The sequence below is a fragment of the Melopsittacus undulatus genome, chromosome 6 (assembly GCF_012275295.1).
Source record: "Melopsittacus undulatus isolate bMelUnd1 chromosome 6, bMelUnd1.mat.Z, whole genome shotgun sequence".
NCBI lineage: Eukaryota > Metazoa > Chordata > Aves > Psittaciformes > Psittaculidae > Melopsittacus > Melopsittacus undulatus.
This window is the reverse complement of record NC_047532.1, coordinates 70,467,597-70,473,596: the sequence shown is the minus strand read 5'-3', so window position 1 is coordinate 70,473,596 and position 6,000 is coordinate 70,467,597.

The following is a 6,000-nucleotide window of genomic DNA, read 5'->3' as shown; positions in this document are numbered from 1 at the left end:
TTTTTCCCAATTCCTAAAAACTGCTCACAGATTACTCTGAAATAATTAACTTCTGAGTTTTAGACATACATATTATAGACATAGTATACCTATTAGTCTGTTAGTATACCTTTGCCTATTAATATACCTTAGACCTAGTAGACCTATTATACCTAAGAAACAGCAGAAAGTCCAGAACAGACTTTCACAACACCCTGCAGCAGTAACACATCACACTAACTTCATCTGAGATCGATTTCAACTGATCTCAGACACGGGGGCTGACTTAGGAGCCAGACAAACAAGAACTGCAAACTAGATTTCACACTGTCCTGAATGATGCAGAAGCAAATGACTCAGTCCCTACCAAAGAAAACAGAAAAGAAGCAGAACATCGCAGTTCCATAGCGAAATAGTTTTCAAATAATCTGCTTCCAGCTTCATGAGGACTGAAACACCCCAAATATCCATTAAAAACTTTGCTTGTCATCTTTTGCGCAATGGAATGCAAAGCAAATGTCTCCCAGAAACATACACGGGATTATTTCTGGGAATGTTTTTTGCAACATATGTACAATCCTTTATGATGTATTTTCCTCACAGAGCAAGTGTGCCTTATAGACGCTTGAAGTATCACATTACACAAAATTCCATTTCTGTTTCCAGCTCCCAGCATGAACACGTATTTTTTTTTACTGTATCTCCAAGTGGATTTTGGTGAGCAAAGAAACGCATAGGCACCTAAACTGCTGAAGGTCACTCAAAAAACTTACCAGGTGCTTACCTGTTAGTTAAAACAGGTAAGGTTAGTTTAAACAGCTTATTACCTGTACAAGGTAATTAATAAGCACCTAATTTGCTTGAACATCAGCTAGATGGTTTTAGGGGAACCTTTTTCCCTCTTCGGCCACATAAATGCTTTGCAAAGCTGGTCCAGTGTAACTTCAGGAATATCTAGTTGCCCTCTCAGTCACATATTCCCCCCACATAAGTGAATGATTTTCAGTACAATAAAATATATCAGTTTGGATTAATCAGACTGTGTCAACAGGCACTAAAGGTTTGAAGCAGGCATGTCTAAACCTTAGTGAAGTGAAGGCAAACATCCCTGGTTAAAACAAACAATATTGTTCTTTCAAGTCCCCTTTGCACAATTGAAAACAAAGCCCTAACCCAACAAACTCATCAATAGCAAAATAAATACAGCTTTCAATAACAGAACTGACCGAAGATTCACTCCACTTCATCTCTGAAGCTTAAAACCTTGAGACACTGGATCATGTGCCTAAATACAGAGTGGCAAACTTCTTATCTGGCCTGTTAATTCTTCCTAAAAATGTCTTTAAAAAGAATAAACCCACAGGTAATAGGTATCCACAGAAAAGGGCATCTATCATGAGAGTTATTTCTTTGTAAAGTAAAGCTCTTCCTGGACTTGCTAGTACATTTTTGGAGCTCATTATGTGCTGTTGTGCAAAATGTGTATTCCATCAGACAAAAAAAGGTTTTCATGAAACAGCTTGGGCAAAGCAAGAAGATTTCTCTTCCTTCCTTTCCTTTCTAGTGCAAATGTTCCTTATTTTTAGAAGATTTAACCTTGTAGAGCTGTACCATGGGTGATTATGGTGCTTCTTTGCTGATAATCTGATTTCTTCGTAATCCAAGTATCTGCTGGAATAACAGGGTTTTTTTGTTCCTTTTTTTTTTTTTTTGGTTGAGAGGATAGCAAAATTTCCTGTAACTGTACCAAGGATTTCAGAAGTATTTACCTGTTTAAGATCAATGCAGATATTTTTACTTGTTGTAATTAGATATCTAAACTCAATCAACTGTCAGCATTGCAAATGTGCTCAAATGGGATTCTGCAAGGTACTGAGATCTCTGCATTGATATGAAAACTGTTTAAACACAATGCTATCCACTGACAGAAAGCAAAAAGTGATGTAGATTTGCTGGCTAGATAAAAGGCAAATTACTCAGCCTTGAAAACTGTATCAGTGAGGGGAGGAAGAAGAGTTTTGGGCTCCTTTTGATAATCTGAACTTTCAGAGCATCCCATTAGAGACTCAGTCTAATGAATGTTCATTTAATAGCCACCATATAAACATTTATAATAATGATACAATGTCTTCTTTGAAACTTCAGATATCCCTGATTGCCACAAAGTAATATAACCTTTACTCACAAGTGAAGGATATGTTGTTGAACAGAGATAGCAAATCAGCCTTCGAAGGCAATGAACATATTCCAATGAATGACAGGCATAAAGCAATTTCACACCTGTCCGTTAGTAGGCCTTGCACACCTTCCAACCATGTTGTACTTTGCCACTGTTACAACATGGTGCTATTTGAATCCTTAGAACTGCTGGTTGAAGATGTAGCTGTATTAATAACAAGGAGGAAAAGGGATTTTTTTTCCCCCCTCATGATGAATATTGTGAAAACAGATTTGTTTTTTATACCTTTAAATGCTCATTCGCTGCAATCTCTTGGTAACAGCTAATTCTTTCCCTAGAAAGTTCATCTTTTAACTTGGAAGCAATGGAGCACAATACCTGATAACCAATATACTTTCATTTCCCTGACAGGGTGGTCTTTCACTAGCAACAAACGCAATGATTAACATAATTCTAATAGATATATAGCTTACTACAAAGACTTCTGTTTATGTTTGGCAAGTAGAAAACTACCCAGATATCTATATTTCAGCATAGGATTTGATTTTCCCACTGTCATAAGGGGATACTTCTCATAAGGGCTCTTCTTAGTACTGAAGAAACATTCCCAGATCAAGCTGTTTTTTCATTGTTGCTATCCCAAGGGCCAAAGCTGACACTGCGCTTGCACTGCTTTCACACACCTCACAGCCTGTGTCTATGTGTATAAAAAGGAGATATTTGTTTTCATATTGTTTTTCCCTCTGCTCAAACCTCAGATCATCTGTAAACTCTCACACAATCGAATTGAAGCCAAACAGCTGTGAACTATAAATTCGGATACAGTCTGAAAGGGGCAAGTGGGAAACATCTCTGGAGACCAGAGTGATACTTTCATTTTTGCACTATGTATCAAACAGCTTTAGCAAGGCAGAGGTAAACATGCTTTGTCTGCTTTATTCATTCAGTTGCCTTCAGTTTTTTTGGCAACATTCTAGGCAAGCTGTTACACAAATTTTACAGTGGATTATGGATAAAAATACGCTTTTATATGCATCAGTAAGGACTCTTTCTTTGCCTGCCTGCCTCCCTCCCTCCTTTTTTTCCCCTTATCCCCTTTTCCCTTCCCTTTCTTTCTTCCTTTCTTCCTTCCTTCCTATTTGCATATAAACTAAAGAGATGTATCATGATGATCATCACTCAGAATATCTGGTGAAAACTTTCCTAATCTGAGATTATATTTAAGCCTCAGTTTTTTAACTTGGGTATCACCTATTTCAATTTTATTTTCTTTCATTTTATTCTTCTAGTAAAAGATGGCCTGTTACATGTATGTGTATGTGTAGGTGTATATCTATCTGTATGCATATGTATATTTCAGTGCTCACAGAATCACATATTGACATCTACACATATAAATTTTCTTCTAAAATATACAATTAAAGAAAATGTGTTTTTATCTGTATCTTCTTTATTAAATGTAGTTGGTGCTTTTTTTCAAAGACTGAAATGACAATATTTATCAATCCCCTATGTCAATTTAGACTTCCAGGGGCAACATCAATAAATCAGATATAAACAAGCCTTCACCCTCCTTTGAATGCATCTGAATCCAGTTCCTGAAGCCACATGGCAACACAGCTATGAAGAACCTATTCCTTCAGAAGTCTGGGAGCAATCTTAACTTCAGTAATGTGTCCTGAGTTATGCTGCCTGGTCTGCCACCAAGGATTCTGCAATAGACTGGTTATATACATGCTTTAAGAACCTTCTTGCAGTGTCAAGTGTGTTGCATTTTTGTAACACAGAGTATACAGATTCATTTAACCATATCAGATGATATTTGGATTTTTCAAAATACATTTTTTAAAATATTACTTCAAATTTTCTTCTTCACTGCTATTTCTATCAAAAAATCACCAAATTAAAGCTGGAAATTAACTACAAAAATCCAAATGCCACTGTTACTACACCAAATTATTTTTTACTGTGCTCCAGGATGCACTGGCTTTGTTTCTCCAGTAGGATATGGTAGAATGAAGCCAGAGGTTTTCCCACAGCAGGAGTGCTGTTGTGGAGCTGAAGATGCAGACAGAAAAGAATAACCATACACAGTGTGATGAATAAATGTATGAGTTTTACAAAACAGATCATTCCATAATCAATAGGAAATAAGAGGCTTATACCTCTGTTCTAAGAGATATGCAACAACACAGGATGATAGCATTCAGTTACCTGGAAGATTTTACTTCTGGCTTACTGAGCCAGTACTTTTTTCCTACTTGAAGCAGTAAACCTGATTTATGGCAAAAAAAGAGAAAGCATTCAGGAAATAGATACACTCACCTACCTAGGAATTTTCCTACAGTAGGATAACAGTTCTGTAACTGCTCTGCACTGGTAGCTACACAGTAAAGTGTAACAAACAGGCAGAATATTATTGCGGGGCTTCATCCATACATTTGGACTTAATTTACTGTCCCTCTGGGACAGTGACTTTAGATCTTTAAGGTTATCACAAGAATGATTTCAGTCATTTTCTAAATGGCTTCAGTGATATCAATACTGTGCACTAATTACACCAGTTGATATGACTTTTCCTTTTCATCTGGATTCTAGAACTTTAAGAAAAATCTTTCTATCAACAAATTATATTACTTATGAAGTATGTGAAAACTTGAGGACTGAGCTATTTGAAAGTATTCCTATAAAGTGGCCTCCAGATGAGGTGAAAGGACTATTTCTGCTTGATGAAATTGAAACTTTACAGCTTTATTCTAATGGATGAGACTCTGCATTAAACTGACATCAGTTTTTATGGTCAGGCATGAACAAGCTAAAGTAAATACACATTTTTCTTAGCAAAATTTTGCTTGCCATGGAATCAAAAAAAAACCCTCACACTGCTTTCTATAGATTCTTTTAATTCAAAAGCCATCTATCAGTATTCCAGTTCAATGCCTGAGCAATGCAACCTTTATCTGATGAAGATAAGAAGTGGCAGCTGCAGTTACAAGATTTTGCCACAGAATAAATACAATTAAGTTATAGATTACAGTTACAGATATTAATGCATAGCTTATACAGGGAATTCAGATCCTGAATAAATCTTTGAGGGGAAAACTTAGGCAGCATTAATGGCAATGACAAAAGCACTTCAACTGAGTTCAGGTTTTCAATCTACATTAATGTTAGCCAAGGAGGAAGCATGCTTTAGTGAATAACATAAAGGGCTATACTTGCTAACTTGCTCTGACTAGTGGCTTATTTCATGACCTTGGTGAAACCACGTTGCTCCCTAAGATTTTCTGACTTTATAAAGGCTAATGATTTTTACCTGCTTCCTTGAATAACTGCTCAGGAGAACTAAGGGACAAATACCTTCAGCATTGCCTATTTATCTGGAAAATCAAGGTCAGCTTTATCTATTGGCTATTATTGCTCTACAGCATAATTTTTCATAATGCAAGACACTTCAATGAAACTGAGTTCTCAAGCCAGTAGGATCCACTGGGGGATTTTTTGTTATTATTAAACTCAGTAACATGAATGCTAGTGACACTATGAAGCCTCTGAAAGCTAAGCCAAAGTCCTTGGTTAGAGAGGAGGAAGGCTTCTATTTAATAAAGTGTGTAACATCTGCATCCAATTCCATCACCAAGAGTAGGTGGAACAAGAGGTAAGAATGGCTGGAGAAAGTCATTGATTGGAAAAAAAAAAAAAAAAAACAACAAAGTAAAAATATCCAGTGGCAGAAAGCAAATAATTTTATCTCTAAAAGAATGGTTAAAATATATTTTTGTGCATCTTTGCTTAAACTGAAGGTAAACATGAAATGTGTCAAACTGGCATTAAGTGCACGC